Source organism: Canis aureus, chromosome 13 (assembly GCF_053574225.1).
Source record: "Canis aureus isolate CA01 chromosome 13, VMU_Caureus_v.1.0, whole genome shotgun sequence".
NCBI classification, from domain to species: domain Eukaryota; kingdom Metazoa; phylum Chordata; class Mammalia; order Carnivora; family Canidae; genus Canis; species Canis aureus.
Window position 1 is genome coordinate 35,991,852 of NC_135623.1, and position 22,469 is coordinate 36,014,320.

At 34.8% G+C, this 22,469-nt stretch overlaps 1 protein-coding gene across 1 annotated transcript in view; it reads left to right on the forward strand.

The window, feature by feature from the left end:
• The window catches only part of TMTC3 (transmembrane O-mannosyltransferase targeting cadherins 3), a 102,287-nt gene extending 80,967 nt beyond the window's left edge, over nt 1-21,320 (forward strand). Inside the window, exon 15 of the transcript XR_013350650.1 lies at nt 21,167-21,320. The gene's annotated coding sequence lies outside the window, so the exon portion shown is untranslated. The remainder of the gene's footprint in view (nt 1-21,166) is intronic.
• The last annotated feature ends 1,149 nt before the right edge of the window (nt 21,321-22,469 follow it).

Below are 22,469 nucleotides of genomic sequence, written 5' to 3' on the forward strand. Positions count from 1 at the left end.
GTGTACTATACACATCCCATATAAAAATGGTAAAAGTAATGGTGTTATAAAATGTAGAATGCCTCAGGAGCACAAAATATTATGCTGGATAGCCAAATTTAATGTAATAATTACCATAGAGCACCATGTTTGTGTGAGGTATTAGAGTAAGCGCTTACTATTCCCCACTTCAATCTTCATGAAAACCTTATCTTAAGTATTAGTTGTCCTCACTTTACAAAGGAAGAAACCAAAGCAACTTTTTCTGTCACACAGCTAATAAGTGGCTGAGTCCAAATTGAATCCAGGTTTAATTAACTCTGAAATCTTTTCTTTTACCCATTACTCAGTGTGGGACTATCTATAATTAAACTTCCCATGCCACATTATTTTTTCCAAGTTTCATTTCCAGGTCAACTGGAACGCTTTCTCTAAGTTCTAATTTTTTGTCACTTATAGTCTTTCAGTTTACTCTTTGGTCTATACTGAACTATTAGTTTAAAATCATTTGATATGAGAAAACTTCTAGGGTTTTTTTCCTTTTTTTTTTTTTTTTTTAGGATTTTTTTCCTGAGGAAAAGAGAGAGAAGAAAACTTTTAGTTAAATATTATAGATGAATTCACACTTGCCCTTTTTTTCTTTCAACATGTGTAAATGAATAACAATGTATAAAATAGAAGGGGCAAAAGAGATGAGAGATGATAGTATATAAAAGAACGAATAACAATGTATAAGATAGGGGCAAAAGAGATGAGAGATGATAGTATATATAAGATCTCAACAAATTTTTGAAGAGGGAAAACTGATGGATGAATAGATAACTGATTTAAGCAAAGAAGAAAAAGTGGAAATCTAAGTTTTTGTAGAGAGAGATGTTAATGACACAAGAGGAGAAGTGTCAGAGAACCATAAAGATTTAAGAATCAGAGGCATTAGGTACCCAGAAGGTAGAAATATTTTTTGAAAATCTGTTTAAGAAGCAGTTAGGCAGGGCCCGCTGGGTGGCTCAGTCAGTTAGGGATCTGACTCTTGATTTTGGCTCAGGTCATGATCTTAGGGTGGTGAGATGGAGCCTGCATCAGTCTTCATGCTGAGTGTGGATCCTGCTTAAGATTCTCTCCCTCTGCTGCCCCTAACACCTCTCTCTCTCTCTCACAAAAAAAAAAAAAAAAAAAAAAGCAGTTAGGCATCTTAATTCCATCCTTACCTTTTGCTAGTATCTACCTTCCTGTATCCTGGTAATAAAAAGGAAATTTGTTCTCTGGAGAAATTGACTCAGAGTGGCACTAAACTTAGAAACATATACTGAAGACTTGATTAATTGAAAGTATATGGAGTGAACTAGGAGACCCCAACCCTCTTGCCATATTCAGCTCTGAGAATACTGAAAGCTAAGTCTATTCCATCCATCAAATGCATTCCTTAGTAAAAGATTGGAGCAGTGCTTCCTGGAGAAACAAACCACTCTAAAAGGAAAATTCTACAAATTCTGTAATTCGGAGGTTCTAAAGTAAACATCTGTGTCTCCATCTATAAATTTATTTTTTATTGGTGTTCAATTTGCCAACATATAGAATAACACCCAGTGCTCATCCCATCAAGTGCTCCCCTCAGTGCCTGTCACCCAGTCACCCCCACCCCCCGCCCACCTGCCTTTCTACCACCCCTTGTTAGTTTCCCAGAGTTAGGAGTCTCTCATGTTCTATCTCCCTTTCTGATATTTCCCACTCATTTTTTCTCCTTTCCCCTTTATTCCCTTTCACTATTTTTTATATTCCCCAAATGAATGAGACCATATAATGTTTGTCCTTCTCTGATTGACTTATTTCACTCAGCATAATACCCTCCAGTTCCATCGACGTTGAAGCAAATGGTGGGTATTTGTCATTTCTAATGGCTGAGGAATATTCCATTGTATACATAGACCACATCTTCTTTATCCATTCATCTTTCGATGGACACCGAGGCTCCTTCCACAGTTTGGCTATTGTGGACATTGCTGCTAGAAACATCGGGGTGCAGGTGTCCCGGCATTTCACTGTATCTGTGTCTTTGGGGTCTAGTCTCCACACAGTTTTAACCCCCCAGTCCACACATCTCACCTCTGAACATGCAGTATCCAGTCAGTATTTTAGTGCCCCATTCCTACATATGAGTGAAGAGCTAAGAAGGAGGAAGGCGCATGGTTTTCCATGACCCTTTAGTACGTATATATAATGTTCATGTATTTCAAAATGTGGTCATGCATAGCATTTATTTTACCAAAATCTCAAAGAAAACAAAATACCATCAAGCATACCTGCTTTAGAGATTGGTTACCTGCCTGAAAGTTGATTACCTGTCTCATTCTCTACTATCCTTCAAAGATTACTTCCTGTACCTTCCCCCTCACTACCACCCATTGTCAAGTTGACTCTCCTTGCTTGGTGAGTACAATAAATGTTTACTACATTAAATTTCACCTACAAACCATATATATTTCTTTTCAGAGTGTTATAGTTTAGTTATATAAACAATAATTTGCTCAACTGATGTATTTTTCTGGGAAAATCATTTGGGTGTTTTGCAGGGGAAAGAAATACATCATAATTTTTCCCTTTAAAATTAATGGAACTATTTTTTTTCTTTTAACAAGTTTTACTTAGCAACAGTGTTCTCAGAAAAAATTGTTAGTTGAGGAATAAGTATAATAAAGGCATTTTCGGGTACCCAACTTCTTACTTTATCATTCTTAGGTAAATAGGTATTACCTCCATTTTTTGAATGAGGAAGTTATGACTCAAAGAGGCTCTGGTATGGAATTGAAGTCTTCTTTTCTCAGATACACTCCAGGGACTGTGCTGTTCCTTTTATATACTAGAAAGCCCCCTTTGGTCTCCTGGAAATACTATCTTTTTTCCCTCTGCTAACCTTCACAGCTTCACCATCATTAGTATGCCCATGGATCTAAAAATACTTCAAAATTCTGAAGGTAACCTGATCAAGTATACTAGCTATAGTTTACAGATACTGACAAAAGCTAAGTATCAAGGATTGTTACTGATAAAACATAAACAGAGTTATCCAAAAAGGTGAAGTCCCAGTTAGGCAGCATAGTGTTGGGTCAAGGTTCTAGGGAAAGGCTTGTTTGCATAAGCTGGAGGAGGAGTTTTAGAGTTAGTTTGATAAGCCTGAAATTTGTTTGTTGTTGTTTTTTTTAAGATTTTATTTATTTATTCATGAGAGGCAGAGAGGGAGACAGGCAGAGACACAGGCAGAGGGAGAAGCAGGCTCCACACAGGGAGCCCAACGTGAGACTCGATCCCGGGACTCCAGGATCACTCCCTGGGCTAAAGGCAGGTGCTAAACCACTGAGCCACCCGGGGATCCCCAGTAAGCCTGAAATTTGTATGATGCTCAAGATTCCACAGCAAGGAAGTAGATACAGTAATTGATGTCTTTATTGTTGCCATGGCAATATGTGAACGTAGCTTCTTCCCCTTTATTTCCTCTCCCCAGTCACCATATATTCAAGGCTGTGGCATATGAAAGAACTTTCACTGCAGATCTGGGAGTCAAGGGAGAAAAGCCATTAACTAACATTTAAATTATGCAATATTAAGTTAAAGAAGGCCCTGTTTTTAAAGATCTTGGCAGCTACATCACCCCATAAAACTTCTCAATGTGCTCCCCTTACCTGTGATAACCTGGACTCCTGGGATCCCTGGGTGGCGCAGAGGTTTGGCGCCTGCCTTTGGCCCAGGGCGTGATCCGGGAGACCCGGGATCGAATCCCACGTCGGGCTCCCTGCATGGAGCCTGCTTCTCCCTCTGCCTGTGTCTCTGCCTCTCTCTCTCTCTCTCTGTGTGACTATCATAAATAAATAAATAAATAATTTAAAAAATATAAAAAAAAAAAAAAAACCTGGACTCTTAATATTTTCCTGGCTCCTTTTCCTTCTTTCTTTCTCTTCACCTATTTTTCCTCACCCCTCCCAGTAGGACTGTGCCATTCACTCTTTCCTATTTCAGTTTCTTCTCATTCTATCATATAGAGCAATTTAGCTTGCTTCAGATTTTCCTAAATCCAGCACTCCCCAGCAGTATCCAGAGCCCACAGGGATGCTGCTGCGAAAGGGGCACCAATGCTAGCAAGTCTCCACACTCCTTTGATCATATATCACTAAGAGCAAAATGATTTTTCATGCATTCCCAATATATAGCAATTCATTTATAAATTATATATACACACTACTGTCAATTCATATTTTAAATCTGAGTTTTACTTCATTCTACATGAAAGCAGCATGATAAGTAGAAGTAAACGAGTATTTTCTTCCCATTCCCCCAATGGATTGCTTTGCACAATTACTGGAATGTGATCATCTCATTTTCCTGATCTACCATAATTTTATCAACAGAAAGGACCAGGAAGGACCTAGGATTATCTTTCCTTTAACAAAAAAACAAAATGCCCTTTCACAGAAAGAATATATTTCTTTTATCTAGAAAAATAATAGTTGAGGCAAATGGTAAATAATTTGTAGGAAAGAATATAAGAAAAAGTATTTTTCTTTTGATACTTACTGGAATGATACTCTTAGCAAGAAGGTTTATTTTCTTGAAAATTCTCAGGGGATCAACACACTATGAAGGGGAAATAAAATTTTATTTTCACTAACAAGGAAACATTGATTTTTGCCAGGATTGGTTAGCTTGATAATTACAAATTTCAAAAGATAATTCTGTTTCTCATTATAAGTAATGAGAAACATTATAACATAACATAATGTAAAAATAGTTGGTTATGAAAAATATTGTTCCAGTTATCCTCAAAAATATTTTTTTTAAGGATACACAGTTCCATTTTGTTCTCCACAAAGATATCTAAACATGAATCTGGGTTAGAGTCTATTTGAAACCAAATAAGGCTTAATTCTCTAAAAATTCTGATCCTTAAGATACTGATTGCAAAGAAAAAATAACTATAACACAAGCCCTTGCAATTTGGAATAGAATAAACATCACCTTTCTATATATCACTAGTAATTTAGTTTTAAAATCTGTAGATGTTAGAACGGTAGATAAATCCAAATAACCTATCAATTCATTCAATTAGTTTGCTTCAAAATTTATCTTACCCTCACCAATTGCTTGTTTTGAGTTCATGAAATCATCTTGTTAATTTTATATGGACACAATCAGAATCTTCAACAGATAATCTGAGGCAAAAGCTTATTCTGAAACCACAGGACAAAAATCGTAGAGATTATTTTTAACAAGAGCACACCCTCAACATATTGGGGACAGTCATTTCTTACCTTTGTTAAATAATTACATTAAATATCAAATAATATTTTTTAAAACAAGTCACTATTTCCCACTGTCTTCAAAAACTACATAAAGATATTGAAAGCTTCTTATGGACTCTCAACAGATAAAGAACTTTTTTTCAAGTAAAATCATTACTTGACAAAAAGCTGAAATCAGAATATTTTTCCAAGCCTAACCACATTAAAGAAAAAAGTCTCTTGCAATCAATGTATGTCTTTTCACCACACATATGCTTTAGTCAAATTATATCTGTAAAATATATTTTTAAATAATGACTTTAAAACAAAAAGTTTTTTAAATGTGCCACAATGATATTCATGGTAAATACAAGAAAAGATTTGGTTAATATCCTAGCCAACTTAATGTAAGTCAGTATTTTCTCAACTTTGATTATCAACTAGAATTCCCTGGGGAGCTTTTTAAAAAATACTAATGTCCAAAACCCATTTTAGAGCAATTAAATCATAATCTCTGAGGGTGGTTCCTGGACTTTGTTGTTTTGTTAATGATTCCCGTGGACATGCAGAGTTGGGACTCTCTAGGCTAAAAGTAATTCTCGCTGTGATAATAACTGTCTCCATCTGGGGAGTGCTCTTCTCTGTGTCAAATGTTGGGCTAGGTTTTTTTAACCTACATCATGCAATTTAATCTCTACAGTAAAAATGGTTTTACTTTATATATAAGAAAACTTATAGGTAAACCCACCATAGTCAGTAGCAGTGCCAAGATTCAGACCCCACACTGTCTTGCTCTGAAAAATCACCACTCTCTACTCTTCCCCAAGACACCAAAGCAAAAGGTTATAGAGACAACACTTGCATCAGTCAGAAGTGAGCCAAAGAAGTACTTCCTTGATTTTCCTAGAAATTCTGGGCAACAACAATTAAAAAAAAAAATGTATTGGAATACTTCTGAAATGTTTTCAAGGCAGTCCTCAGTTTAGGATGTGGTATGAAGAAAAATGGTACCCAATATGTTTACATTTCAATCCGCAGAACCTGTGAGTAGGCTACCTTATAGGGTAAAAGGGACTTTGCAGATGTGATTAAATATTTTGCCATAAAGAGATTATCCTGTATTGTCTAAGTAGGTCCAATGTAGTCACAAAATCCCTCATGAGAGGAAGGCAGCAGTGTCAGAGTCAGAGAAGGTGATTAAACCATGGATGAAGTCAAAGTGATACAGAGACATGAGAATGCAGATAGTCTTTAGAAGCTGGAAAAGGCAAGGTAATCAGTTGTCTCCTAGAGTCTCCAGAAGAAATGCAGCCCTGCCAATACAGTTTGAACTTCTTACCTCCAGAACTCAAAGACAATAAATATGTTCTTTCAAGCCTCTAGTTTGTGGCAATTATAGCAACAATGGGAAACTAATACAAAAGATACTGTATTTGCTATGTAAAGTCATGGGATTATGTAAAACTTCACCTACTAAGACAGTTTAGGATAGTGGGTTTTTTTTTTAAAGATTTTATTTATTTATTCCTGAGAGACACACAGAGAGAGGCAGAGACATAGGAAGAGAGAGAAGCAGGTTTCCTGTGGGGAGCCTGATGCAGACTCGATCCCAGGATCCCAGGATCACGACCTGAGCCAAAGGTAGACACTCAACCACTGAGCCACCCAGGCATCCCTAGGATAATTCACAGAGAATTATCTGTGAATAAAAGAGAAACCACAACTCATAGGTTGCATTAATTGGCCTGATATTTGCAAAGAAGAGGGAGGGAGAAAGAGAAATCACACAAAAATTCAGGGGTCAGCCACCTCAGTGACATTTCTGGAGCTCAATGGTTTGGAACCTATGAACATATCCCCTTGAAAGTGGAAGACATGTTGTACCTTGAACCACCTAGCACTAAATAGGGCTTGATATTGGTGGCCTTTGTGGATTTTGGAGATAACATACCTTATTTGAATGTATTAATTGAAACCATTTACTGAGTAATCCATGAGGGTCCTGGTGTTGAGTGGGAACCAGAGCAATAGAAGACTATTCAGCAAATTAAGGTTTCAATGCAGGCTGTTCTGCTAAATGCGCCTCATGACCTAGCAGAATCAATGATTCTCAGAGTGTCTATGGCAAATATTGATGTACTGTTGAGTCACTTTAAGCACTAACAGGAGAATATCAAAATTCCAGAGTTTTGGAGTAAATCTTTGCCTTTTTCTACAATTTTTCTCTTTTGAGAAATACATCCTAACTTCCTACTGGGTCCTGGTAGAGACTGAATGCCTGCCATGGAACATAAGGTGACCATGTAGCCTGAACTTTCCATCTTGAACCGGGTGTTTCAGATCCACCAAGCCATGAAGTTGGGCATATACAGCAGTATTCTGTTATCAGGTGGAAAAGGTATATAAGCTCGGGCTCTGTTGACATGGACTTCAGTTGCATTGTCTCTTCTATTTCAGAACACACCTATGATCTCATAGAGAGTTAACCAGTAGGTGCACTGCTGTAACATTACAGTCTCATTCAGGGATGATCTGGCGGGAAAAGGTGAATGGAAATCATCTTAGTAGGCAGAGCATTGAGTGGGACATTCTTTTGTTGTCTACCTAGTCTACTCAAAGAGATGACCAGAAGAATGGATCTACATTGACTAATGGGAAATTTCTAGTGATTTGGTGTTATGATCAGGGACTTAGGAAGAATAGGGCTGAAAATGTAGTGGCAAGGAAGTCTGGAAGAAAAATGCATGTGGGTGGACTTCTGAAACTTGACATATAGTGTGAAAAATAATTGTGTCTCATGAGTGCTCACCAAATGGAATCTACTGTAGAGAAGTCTTTCAACAATTAGGTGTACGAAAGGACAGGTTCTCTAAATGTCAGATGCCTCTTTCTCCATCTAGTACTTGCTCAATGAGCTCACAGGCAGAGTGCCCATGGTGACAGGGATAGAGGTTATAAATGGGCTCAACGATCTGAACTTCCTCTTACCAAGGTTGATCTGACTACTGTTTCTTAGTAGTTCCTTTTTTTTTTTAATTTTTAAATTTTTTTTTATTTTTAAATATTTTATTTATTTATTCATGATAGACATAGAGAGGGGGAGAGAGAGAGAGAGAGAGGCAGGGACACAGGCACAGGGAGAAGCAGGCTCCATGCAGGGAACCCGATGTGGGACTCAATCCCAGGACTCCAGGATCATGCCCTGGGCCAAAGGCAGGTGCTAAACCGCTGAGCCATGCAGGGATCCCCTTTTTAGTAGTTTCTACCTATCAACAGCAAACAGATCTTGATGTGGTCATATCTATATCAATAATGAAAGATGTCAGTCCTATAGTACACATAAATTTAATAAATAGTTTTTCATGCTCTGTGACTTGCCTGTTAATTGTCTTAATGGTGTCTTTTAATGAGTAATTTTATTTTATTTTAATGAATTCTGTTATTTTTTGTTTTATGGTCCTTGTCTTCTCTTATTAGAGAAATCTTTGGCTACCTTGAGGTTACAAAGATTTTCCTATAGCTCATTCTAAAAATTTTATAATTTGGAATCCCTGGGTGGCTCAGTGGTTTAGCACCTGCCTTTGGCCAGGGCATGATCCTGGAGTCCTGGGATTGAGTCCCACATCGGGTTCCCTGCATGGAGCCTGCTTCTCCCTGTGCCTGTGTCCCTGCCTCTCTTTCTCTCTCTCTCTCTCTCTCTCTCTCTCTGTGTTTTTCATGAATAAATAAATAAATAAAATCTTTTTTTTTTTAAATAAAAATTTTATAACGTTAACTTTTGGATTAGGTCTATCTATGAAGTATCTCAAATTAATTTTTGTGTATAATGTGTTTTAGGGGTCAGAGTTTGTTTTCATGTGAATTTGTATTCCAGCACCATTTGCCAAAAAGGCTTTCATTTCTCTTTGGATTACTTTGGAATCTTTATCAAAAGCAAAGTAACTAAATAAGTGTAAGTCAGTTTCTGAGCCCTTTAATCTGTTTTATTGATCTGTTTGTTTATCTGTATTCCAGACTCACACTGATTGTTATAGTTTTATATAAAGTCTTGAAATCAGGTAATACAAACTTTACACTTTTAGTCTTCTTTTTCATAACCATGCAGAATATTCTGGGTTCTTGCATTTCCATATACATTTAAAAATTAGCTTGTCAACATCTATAAAAAAGCCTGCTGGGATTAGGATTGGGATTGGGACTGATGCTATCTTTGTTGTCTTGCTGGTAAATGAGAAGTGTCTCAGTTTTCCTAGTAGTATTATTTAATTATTGAACATTATAGGATTTTATAAAATTAGACTTCTATGCTGATTTAGTCAGCCCTTCATGTGCTGAAGACATGACACTGGCAGTGATAGTGTTGTCTTCTGTTCTTCTGTGTGTGGCCTAGACCAAAAGGATTAGATATTAATCCTAAAATAATTCTTTCTCTTCTGTACCTAGCCAAAAATTTCATTGTTTCCATCTAAACAAACACCAATCAAAACATTACAAGGAGGAAATGATAATAAATGAGCTAGAAAGAAATGATTATAAACACAATAAAGGAAAACCATGTTACTGGTTAGTCTAATGATTACCATCTACTATGACAATTGGCCCTTTCCCAATATGTAAGATTTTTGAAAGCAACTTCACTTGGGGTATTTCAGAATAAATCACATCAGCAGGATTCAAGACTCCCTGTTGTCAGACACTGTATAATCACAATATATTATATTATTCTTACAAGGGTTATAAAAATGAACTCCTTTACTAATTCAATCAGAAGCTCTTTGAAACCCTTTATCAGGCACCCAGAAAACAATCTGTCATGCAGTGTTCTTCAGTAGCTGCTCACAGTCTTTTTGTTTCTTTATAGTTGACTTATTTCCAGATGGATCATATAGGCTTTAAAGAAAATATAGTTTAAAAACTTGATCCAGACATATGCTCTATCGGATAATACATTTCATAATTTACTTCCATTGCTGTACAAAGGCATCAAATTCTGAGACTTGCTTAAAGAGCTCTTAACAGAAGGGAAGTCTGTTTAATTTCAGTCAGTAGATATTTTGTCTTTTGGCTAGCTAAACTTAATCCACAGAGAGTTTTGAAAATGAAGATGTACATGGAACATGGTCTAAGAAACCAAAGAGAAATAAACTGAATGTAGAAATTTTATGGCTAAAAATGTTGTTTGTGGCAGCTGATAGTATAATTCATGGTCACTTTTCAGTGGAACTGGCTGTATATGCACCATTCCACCAAACTCATATTTAATACGTGACCACTCAGTTTTAGGCACTGTATTAAGCACTATAGATAAACATACTAATCAAATGCTGTCCATGTCTCAGATAATTTCACAGCTGGTGGGAAAGGAATATGTAACAACAACTAATGCTAATAATAAATTATGACAGAGTTATGTAGAAATGTTCTAAGAGCCCATATGGAGAACAATGAGTACTGCTGGAGAAACTGTTCTTAATTCCAGACAGAGGTCAAAGACAGCTTCACCAAAGAAATGATATTTGAAATAGGACGTAAGAATTGAGTAGCCGTGGCTAGTAAATCTGATGAAAACAAAATGTGCCTTAAGTCTAGAATAAACTTTACGATGTATTAAGTTCTCAGTTCCTACACTAAGTTAGGTAATACTGTATTAAAGTGTTTTTAAACATCTACATTCTGAATCTGTATCTTTTAGGATTACATTAAATAGTGGCCATTTTTATTGCTACTTATTATTCTTTATAGTTTTGATTAGAAAGCCAGGAATGCTCTCATTGATGACGGAGGTAAATAAACATTTTAGCTCACTGGCAATCCAAATTGTTGTACAGGGTTTTCTCCTATCCATCAACTGGTAGCAGGGTCTGTGAAATAGTTGCTGTAGGAATTCTTTGCACACCTCAGTGGTAATCAGTTAATATTGAAGCACTATTCTCTGAGGGTGGTGCTTCCCTGGCCATTCAGGATATCTGAATATTAGCAATTCTTTTGTATTTATTGGATTATATAATTGCCTTTAATAAAAGCTTAAAGAGTTCTTTTACTTGGGACTTTATAAAAATAATATGAGAATATCTTGAAAATAACTAAATTTATACTAAAAGCTGAGAAAATAATGTATTACTATGTAGTTATCTTAACAATAACTATAAATACAGCCTACTCTCAAGAATCCAGTCCTTAGGAACCTGGATTCCCTGGTGAAACTCTTGGCATATATGGCCAAGGAAAATCTCTAAAGAAATTGGCCCAGTAGTATTTGATTTCTCTTTTTACTTAATCATTAAATTCATTTCTCCATCTTTTACATCTTTGTCAATTCTTGACTGAATTGGAATAGCCACTTCCCTTGTATCAGGGAGGTATGTCAGGGCTTTAAAATCAATTGCCCAGTACCCTGAATGTCCCCAGCCAGAATTGTTTAGCATTTAGACTTAAACATAGAGAGTCAGGATCATTTGTTATTCAGTAATATTTCTCTCAGAGATGAAGATAGGATTTAATATTATCTCTCTTCTGTAAAATCTTGAGAGCAACTTTTTATTGCCCCCCAAACTTTTTCAATTAGGATCTCTCTCTCTCTTTTTCCTCTGTGTGGCTCAACATAGCCATGACTAAAATTTTATCAAACACTGAATTTCCTGTAATCTTATTCTTTTCAGTAAAGATTTTTTTCCACACTCTCATTACTCTAGCTTCAGAGAGTGGCTAATGATATGAAGTGGATGCTTAATGGATACATGGTGAGATCCACATACTGGGATGGAGCTTTTTATGGGAAGAAAAAGGAATCAGAATTCCCTTTCTTCTGGATTTTTGCTACCTAGTAGAATGTTACGATTGGATTGGCAGTTTTTTCTTGGGAAAAACTGCTGTGATCAAGGACTAATACATCTTATAGGATTATAAATAGCCTAGGAGGTCCTCAGTCCTGGATGGCCTTTTGGTGCCCACATAGAACCAAGGGAAAGGGAGCAAGGGGAGATAGACTAGCTGTGTACTAACCTTTAATAAATAGACTTAAAACTGAGAAAGATTTCTATGACTTTTCCAGCCAAACTTCTTAATAGCAGATACTTGGAGAAGGAACCTTAGCAAGGAATAATGTACATACATGCTGCTGAAGTGTAGCTAGTGTCATATAACTCAACCATCTGTAGAAGCAAGCTACCCAACAGAATACAGATGCATTGCAGGAATGGAGATTTAATATCTTAGAAACTTCACTAACAAAGGCAATTAGTTTAATAATAGAGAAACTGAAATGTGATACAGGATCTCAAAGAAATGATCCTTTGTCAGCATGTCTTCATAAATTCTCTCTTCCCCCACCTCTACCCTCCCAAGTAATTTTTTTATATAATGAATACATTGTCTATACTCATTGAAATACTCTAAATATAGGAAATACCTTCTTAGGACAAGCTAAATGGCTCCCATCTATCCTTATTTTACTAGCACTCTTTTAAAAAGGCTTTGTAAATTTAGCACATTTCAGAGCTGTCTTCATTAAGAAACAGATGATCTAAGTTACTAATTGATTTTTTTTCTGAAGACACACTCCAGTATAAATGAAGAAATTTTAAGATTATGAACATAATGAGGATGTCTTACTTCCATATTTTAGTAGTTAATATAATTTTTAGTACTCAATACAATGTCTGCTGAATGTATGTGTGAATGAATGAGAAGAGCTTAGAGATTTGAACTTCGTCAACATGGACAAAAAGGTACAATAGTGCTTTTTAAAAACATAACAGTTAAGCTTATAATTCCTAATCACTTTACTAAAAGGCAGTTCTCTTGACTCCAGAAGTTCCTGCCAGTTTGATTCTGATTTAGAAATGGAGAAATCTCTTTTGTTGATGCCTCTAGCTGCCTTTCCTGCATATTTGGAAGTACTCTGACCAAAATCAGAAGAATGGAATCTAGTTTTCCATTGGAGATTTAAAATTACTGAATGCTGATTATTAAAAAAATATTTTAGTAAATTGAAAGTCTTCTTTTCAATCAAATGCCTACTGAGCTAGTTTATCACTTAGGTAAAAACTCTGTTTAGCTTACTAACAACCAACAAAGGATGCTGAATTCACTATGTGAGGAGTATTGTGAGGGATGTGCAACAGAATGGGGGCAAGGGCTCAGACCTCCCAAAAAGGCACAGCCATTGCCACTTCTCGTCTCTGGAGTTGAAATCATTTCAAAGTTGAAGTATTTGTAGTTAAGGCTTTGGTTTAACTAATCAAAGTGAAATAAATGAAGAAAGTATTCTTTTAACTAATTTTGATGGTGTTATTTTACCTTACTCTTCAGTTTGGAGGAAGGGGGCATAAAAACCTGGACTTTTATTCCTATTGCTCAGTGACAGTATTCAGAGAAATGTGGCATTTTTGCCATCATTTCGGTCAACTTGGTTATTTTTGTATGGCCATCTGTCCCTCCCTAGATTATTAAGGATATTCTTAGCTTTGTTCTTTCAACGTAAAAACAGAGAAGAAAAAAAAAACACTGAAATGTTTTTCTATGCGATACCTAGGTGGGCGGAGGGGGATAGAGGGAGAGAGAGAGAATACATAGAGATATGCCTTAAATACTACTGAATTGTAAGATAGGAATTAAGAATTTAACTTTTACAAAGTAAGATGCTACTTAAAGAACTTAACAATCCTAATTTTTTTCTGTCAAATCTTCTAAACTATGTATAAAGTTCCTATGATTTACCACTATAAATATTGCACTATTTATCCTTACTGATATATGCAGTGGTAGTCTGATTTAGAAAAATACTTCTTTACTACTAATAATTACCTAGTAATATCCTGTCACAATATAAAGCAATATGTGTTCACAAGAGAATTTAGACATTACAGACAAGAAAACAAAGAGATAAAATAAAAATCACATGCAATTCCACCATCTGGAGATAGTTCTCTTATAAGCCAGTATAGATCTTTGCTATTAAAAAGGATTTTTGGGAGGTCTGTGTAACAACTTCTCGATGAGTTTAACAATATTTGAAAACATTCATAATATACGAAGTGAAAATAATCGGATTTTTAAAATGTGGTTCTGGATCAAGAAGGCATACTCGCCTCTATTTCTCTCACTAATATAATTAAGTACAACAACCTCCTAGTCTCTCTAGTCAAAGGATCAGGAAAGGGGCAACCTAACAAACATAAAACTTTTAGATAAAAACCACCCTACTTCACTCAAACACCACAGAAAATGAAACAAAACACTGCTCCACTTTCATCCCAGTCAGCAAAAGTCCGAAGGGGAGGCTAGACCTCCACCCTTACCTAATGTAATGTGGACTCAACTTCTTTACCAAGGAGATATTAGAGAAGGTTGAGTAGGGAGCTGGGACTTTTAGTCCTCCCTGGTGGTAAGCATAGGCTCCCATGGTTTCAATGGAGTCCCCATGAGGATCCTGGATTTCTATTGCCATCCCACCATACAAAGCACCCTCTTTCTTCCCACCAGATTCAGAGGAGGTGAAGCAGATGAAGCTAGAACATTCACCATGATCTAGTGGTAAGGAGCCCTCCAACTGCAGTGTCAGTGGAAGTCATATAGGAAGGACGTGATTTTTTATTATGTCTCGAACATTTTGTGTATTATGAGACTCTAAACCTTATCGAAATCTCTGTTTTAGCAGACCTTTTCTAACAGAGGCTTGGTTGCTTGCTCCATCTTTTTTGACATCCTAAGGGAAGAAAGCCTTGTTACAGCTAAGCAGAGGTGATATTTCATATTCTCCACTAAGTATCTGATGACATTATCCTGCCTGAAAGAGGGAAAAGAACTTTCCAAAGCAAAAACAAGGATATCTCAACTTGTATGAAAAAAGATGACCAATAGATGATAACACTGAGAAGACACCAATGTGGAGATTAACTAAGATTTCAAAGCAGCCATCATCAAAATACTTCAGTGAGTATGAACAGGCTTGAAGCATGAAAAATTAGAAAATCTCAAGAAAAAAATTGAAGATACCAAGTAGAAATTTCAAAATTGAAAAAAATAATAAAAATGAAAAACTCAGTAGATTGTCTCAATAGCAGAAAGAAGTGGACAGAGGACAGAATATGTGAACATGAAGATACTACAATAAAAATTACCCAATCCGAACAGAGAGAAAATAGACTGAAAAAGAACAAAAACCCAGGAACATGAAAGACTATGGTAACAAAATCTAAAACTGGAGTCCAGAAGGAGAATAGAAACAGGATGGGGCTGAAAAGTATATGAAGAAATAATGGCTGAAAATGTCTCAAATTTGGGAAAAAAACATAACTCTCAAAATCACCAAGCCAAGTGAATTCCAAACAGGCTAGACCCAAAGAAAAGTTGCACAGATATGTCTTACCCTTAATTATAGTAAATATTCTCCTTTTGTTGCCTTTAGCAGATTATTTTTAACTTTAAGTTATGGTGCCTCTAGAAGTTATGCAACTATTCTAGTGAATTAAATATGGACCCAAATTCCTCTTTCTCTGCATTGAGTGGTGGAGTTTATTTTACCTCTCCTTAATCAAAGTTCTTTGCTTATCACATGAAATACAATGGAGGCAACAGTTGTGCTAATTCCAGGTCTAGCTGTTAAAAGGAATAGTAGTTTCTGTTTCCTGTCTCTTAGAATGCTCACTATGGGGACATTCTCTCTCAGAACAAAGCCACCATGCTGTGAGAAACCCAAGCTGCTTGGAGAGGCCAGAGCGCCTGACAATTTGAATCAACTGTCAGCCATGTGAGTGAGCTCCTTTGGACAAATTCCAACCCAAATGAGCCCTCAGATCACTGCAGCCCCAGTCAACATGATGTAGTAAAACAGAATTGCCTAGCTGAGCCTGGTCAACCACAGAATTATGAGATATAATAAAATAGTTGTTTTAAGCCATAAGCTTTGAATTTCTTGTAATACAGTAGCAGATGCCTGAAAAAAATAATAGAAACTATTAGAAAGGAAAATAAATAAAAATAAAAACTAATAAAATAAAAACTATTAGAAATAGACTTTGATGATATGGGAAATTGTTGATTTTAATGTTAAAACAGATGCAAAAAGAGACAAAGTATGATCAATATTGTTTAAAAACTTGTACAATTTGTTACTAATTCATTTATATGTACATGATATAATCATATTGTTCTTTTATAATTGTATAACTACATGTATATATAAACATAAGTATATTAACATAATTAATATATAAATAAATATAGTAATATATTTGTTATATATTATATGCATATATTTGTATACCTATATTTTTATATGATATAATCATCATATTTACTTATATATGATATTCTCATCTTGGCCTTTCATAATTTTATGACTAGAAGGAAATACAATGTTACCAGTAGTTAAATAATTAATTTCCTAAATCTCTATACTTTTTACAATTAGCAGGCAATACTAGATGTAAGAGAAAACATTTTCAGTATTTTCTTTCTTTTTTTTTTTAATATTTTATTTATTTATTCATGAGAGACACAGGGAAAGAGGCAGAGAGAGAAGCAGGCTCCATGCAGGGAGCCCGACGTGGGACTCAATCCCGGGTCTCCAGGATCAGGCCCCAGGCTGAAGGTGGCGCTAAACCACTGAGCCACCTGGGCTGCCCCACTTTTGCTATTTTCTTTGTCAGTTAACAACAGACAACAAATCTGATAGTATGAGAAAAAAAGTCGTATATATAATAATCTCAGTTTGGAAAAGAAATTCATAGTATATATAATTATATATATATATATATATATATATATATATATATATATATAAAGTACTATAATATAATTTAGACAAGTGAGACAATAAAAATCATTAGAAGAGTTAACCCAGTTGTAAGAAATATCAGTTCTAATTTAGCTTTGCTCTGATGATCAAATAACTAGGGTGTCAGTAGGTCAGTAAGCATTGTCTCTTACTAGCAGATTATATTTATGGTTCTAATTTGTAATCAAATGACTTCTGTTTTAAAGTAAAAATTATTTTTAGAAACAGTTGTTTTACATAAAGGTATTTTGAAATATATTTTCCATCTGATATACTAATCAGAATTTCTAAGAGATATACATCATAGAGAGTAAGACTTGAAAGAGAACTTAGAGATAAATGTAAGTGAAAGAACTGATCAGATCTATAATACAAAATAGAAATAAATAGAAATAAAGAGAGTAGCAGAGAGAGTAAATTTGGTGATCCAAGTTGAGGCATGAGACATTAGCCTTTCTGAGGCCTTTCTGAGGCAGTGTTGGGGGTGAGTAGGGACTAGATACAGATAATTCTACCAAGGAGGAGTTTCAGTTAGAAGCAAAGTAAAGTTCTAAGAGATAGCAATATGCATAGTTTTGCTTATAGTAAGTCATCATTTGGAAAACTAATTTATGTAACCTTGGAAGATAATTCTGAACATTACATTGTGTTATACAGCATGACCAAATGAAGTGGGTGATAATTTAGAAAGTGAGAACTCTAAATTTTTCCACAAATGCCACATTATCTTCTTGAACACTCCAAGGATTTTTATAGAATTAAAATAAAATTCATTAGTTCTCTACTATAAGCCAACCATATTCAAACATGGAATTCTACTAGAGAGTGAGGTTCTGGCCCTCAACAACAATCTCTACTAGGGGAAGACAAGCAATAATTCGTTCATTTAGTCAAATATTTTTTATTAAGCACATTTGTATTCCAGTCACTTTAATATGTTCTGGGATACACCAGTAAGTAAAAAAGTACCTATGCTCATGGAACTTCTATTAAGGAGAGGAAAAAGTAAGCATACAAATAAAAATATAATAATGTATTAGATAGTAATAAGTGCTATAAATAAAAAATAAAGTAACGTAAATGGAGCGATTTTAGGTAGAATGATTTGGGAAGACCTTTCTGAGAAGCTTGTTTTTGAGCAAAAACCCAAATGAAGTGAGAAACAACAAACAATGCCTTAAGTATTTGTTAAAAATATTGGGGTACAAGCAAAGTGCATAAGTGGAAATATAAATATTTCCAGAGATTTATATCATCTTGCTAACCTTAGTAACTTACTGTAGTGCCAGTCCTTTCTCAATTAGGGAAAATCTTCCTGTGTCAGTTAAGCAAACTTTTCATGTAAGATGAACTTTTTTACATTTACTGTTTGTTTACCTTGCTTAATGTGATATTTATGTTATTCACTGGTTACTTACAAATAAATTTTAATTATAAATTAATATATTCTCCCTGATGTAAACATTAGACAATTAGGAATGATACCACTGAGAAATATCCACCCAACTGTATAAAATAAAAGTATAGCATAATTTTATAAATGATACAAAAGGAAACTGTTTTATGATAAAAGTTATTACTTTTTACTTTCTCATGTTTCCATTTATTTTTTACTTTAAAAATAAGGATAGTAGTACTAGAGTAATTAAAAATTTTGCAAATAAAAATAACATTCCCAAACTGCTTTCCTGTGGAGGGTCTTCAAATTGAAAGAGGAAACACAAAAGATTTGCATGTTTCTTTGATATTTTCTAAGAAGTTAGGTAATCTTCTCAATACATCTTATTCTATTTTCCAGTTAAGGGTATATTTAAAATCCTCAAGACAAAAACTGTGGTGTGTCATCCATTTATTGTCTATTACCTTTCAACAATCCTGTTTAGTTTGTATTAAAAAGTTTTTTGCTCTCAATTTGTTTGAGATTATTCTCTACATTTTGTTGGTTTTCCTGGGTCATTCTTCCAGTTAATTTTTTTCTTAATATATAATTAAAGTAAATATTTTCAAGCGATTTTGAAAGCAAGTATACTTGTTGAAGTAATTTATTGGAGCTTAGTGACTTACAGTGTTTTTCATCAGAATTTTTTTAAGTCAAATTTCAAGAGGCCATTCATCAAAACAATTGTTTCCTTTCAGATTTTTTGAAAAATTACTCTAAAAAGCCCAAAGAATAGGCCAAAGAAATGTCAAAACAAATTTAACTTTGACCATATGGGTATATTATTCAAATCTGTGTGAACCAACCTAAGTGTGCCAAAAAATTAAAATCCTTGAAAACTGAAATTTTCTGATTTCCTTTTTTTAAAAAATAGTTTACAGAAGATGTTTTCCAACTAGTTCTCTTGGTTATGGAAGAAAGTGAGATTTTTTGCTACAGCATTTTTTTTCTTTTTAAACATAACTGACCATTGATTTTATATTTTATAAAACTCATGTGGTATACTTGAATAATAGCATTTGAGAGCTAAAGATATACTAAAAATGTGAGAAAATTCAGTGCAAGTGATTTCATTGATGCAACTTTTTCAGATAGAAAATGATATAAACTTGGAAAGGGGCTCTAGATTCCTAGGTTTTCTATTTCCCATTGTCTTATATCAGATGAATTAGGACTTGGACTGAGGAAAGGTAATCATCATCATCAACCTTTTGTTGAGGACTTACTTTGTTCCAGAACTTGATGTCACAGCATCATTTTACTCTGTCATTTAATCCCCTCAAGCATTTTATAAGGTAGGTGACTGTCATTATTCCAATCTCATGGAGATTCCAGGAGATTATATTTCTAGTTCCTAAAGGGCAGAGCTAAATGCCTCTATTGCCTACATGTATTTGATGTCAGAGCTCTAATTAGAAAATTTAAAACCAATGTTTTTTTTCTCTCCCTAATTCCATTGTTTAGTGTGTTGTCATTTTTTCTCCTTAAATCCAACATGATTGAATTTAACATGTCAGTCATACTTAGTTTTAGCATTGGTTTGACTGTTTTTTTTTCCTTTCTGGCTACGAAAGTTTCAGAACTCAGCACTTAATTGTTTTGTGTGTTTTTTTTTTTTTTTAGTTGATTTTTATTTTGAGATGACAATTAACTCATCCAACACACTTCTAATTTTTTATCTTTAATATTCAGGATGCTGAGGAGGACTAGTGAAACAGTTCTAACTTGACATTTCTTAAATGCTTTTTCTTTTAGCTTATCTGACTCCAGAAATTCTACAGATCTGCTACTAATTTTAGTGTAATTTTATTTATCTCTTATATAACTTTTAACATTTAACTAAAGCAGATTTAGGAACATTTACCAAACAGAGTAATTTTAAGAAATAAATGATAGCAATTATTTTTAAAACACTTGAAAAACCAAGTTGTTCTAAATGTCTTAAAGTAGAACTTTAATGCAGCCTACCAACGCTATAAATACCCCAGATCATATTTTTTCTCCCCTAATTCTTTTTCTCTTCTAACTCAAACTTTTAGAGGTAATAGGCTATATCCACTCTTTTTAATATGCCTTTATTTTATTTTATTTTTCGTTAGAGAATAATTGCTCTCTACTTCACCTTCAACACACTGAAACTTTTGTCATCACCAACATTTAAGAGTCAAATTTAGAAGGAGCATTTTTTTTTTCTGTGTGTCTCTTCTTTTTTGATCTTTGACATTGTTGAACACTGAAATCCTTGCAAGACACCGTATTCTTGAAGTCTGTGATATCAGTCTTTCCTGGATTTTCTTCTACATAGATCTCTTGTCTCCCTTTGGTCTTTTTATATTTTACCTAATAGATAGCAGTGTTTCAAATAGCAGCACCCTGTGCTTCTTTTTCCCCTTTTTTAATACTTCCCTTCTGATAACTCATCCATATCTATACATTTTATTAATGTTTGACCCAGTAACTTCCAAATCTGTATTTTTAACTCAAATTTAATTGCTGAGTTTCAAAGGATTAGCATAGACCTCTCACTCAATTTTCAAAACAGAATTCAACTTTTATTCCACATCTCTTATTCTCATTGTTTTGATGAGATATCTATATATATCTACTTTTTAACCCAAATACCTGAGATTTTTCTTAGTGCACTTATTCAACACATTAAAACAAGATTCTGTGTTTTTTTCTTTTCTTTTCTTTTTAAAGATTTTATTTATTTATTTGAGAGAAAGTAAGCAAGAGAGCGAGAGCAAGAGCATGCACAAGCCTTAGGAAGAGGCAGAGGAAGAAGGAGAAGCAGACTCCCTGCTGATCAGGAAGCTGGATGCAGGGCTCCAGGACCTGGAGATCATGACTGAGCCAAAGGCAAGTGCTTAACCAACTGAGCCACCCTGGCATCCCTTTTCTATTCACCTTCTTTAATTGTTCCAAACTTTCCATTATTACTAATATTGCCTTAATTCAGAATGATCAGAGTTTATATAAGATGCTCTCTTAAACCAGTAGAAAAAATTTGTAAACAAGATGGCATATGGAAGCCTATATATAACAGATAAATGCATATTTATTTCGATCAAGCAGAAGTGGAAGGGTCACAGTGATACTCGTTTTATATCTGTCTTACCTCCTGTTGGTACTTCTGTGATACCTCTGTACCCTCCGAGCCTTAGCAGAAGTACATTTAAAATACTGTCTTCACTTTGCTAAGTGTAAGAAGCTAGACCCCAAAAAGTCTACTGTATGATTCCTTTAGATGGCATTCTGGAAAAAGATAGCTGTAGGATCATTAGTTGCTGGGGATTAGGAAAAAGGGAGGAAGTGGCTATATAGGAGTCACATAGTGGGATTATTAGGGTGATAGAACTGTTCTGCATGGTACTCTGTAGTGGATACATTTTCTCATCATCAAAAAAGGAATTTACAAATTAGCCAGTAGGGGGAACACTAGAACGAACCTTGTGGTGCTGGGTTAGAGTTGGAGAGAACAGCAAAAACTCCTATCTACTTCATTATACATACAGGTAGATAGGTAAACATTGATATGTGTGCATAGATCATTAGTATGCAAACACATATTTCCTAGTTCTGTCTGCTGAGAAGACCTATAAGCAGTGACATCTATTTGCAGTGAAACCCTTAGTGCCTAGGTCGTGGTTTCTCAATACAGTTCTCCGATAAAAGAAATCTGGGCTCCTTGAAGAAATAGTTGATACTAGGGCTGGCCAGAGAATACATAAAATCAGTGTAAAGCATTCTGTCATACTAGAAAGTAAAGAAAGGTTCAGAGATAGATGCAGAGATGGAGTCATATCAAAATAACAAAGGAACCTACCCAAAAAAGAGTTCCCAATGACCAGTGCTAAAACAATTTGAACAAAGTAAATAACAATATTATTGGATTATACACCCCCCTGTATATGAATCTATATTGATATAAGTGAATGACTGAATAAATAATAAATGGATGAGAGGGTAGAGATGCATATTCCTTACAGAAGAATTTCAACAA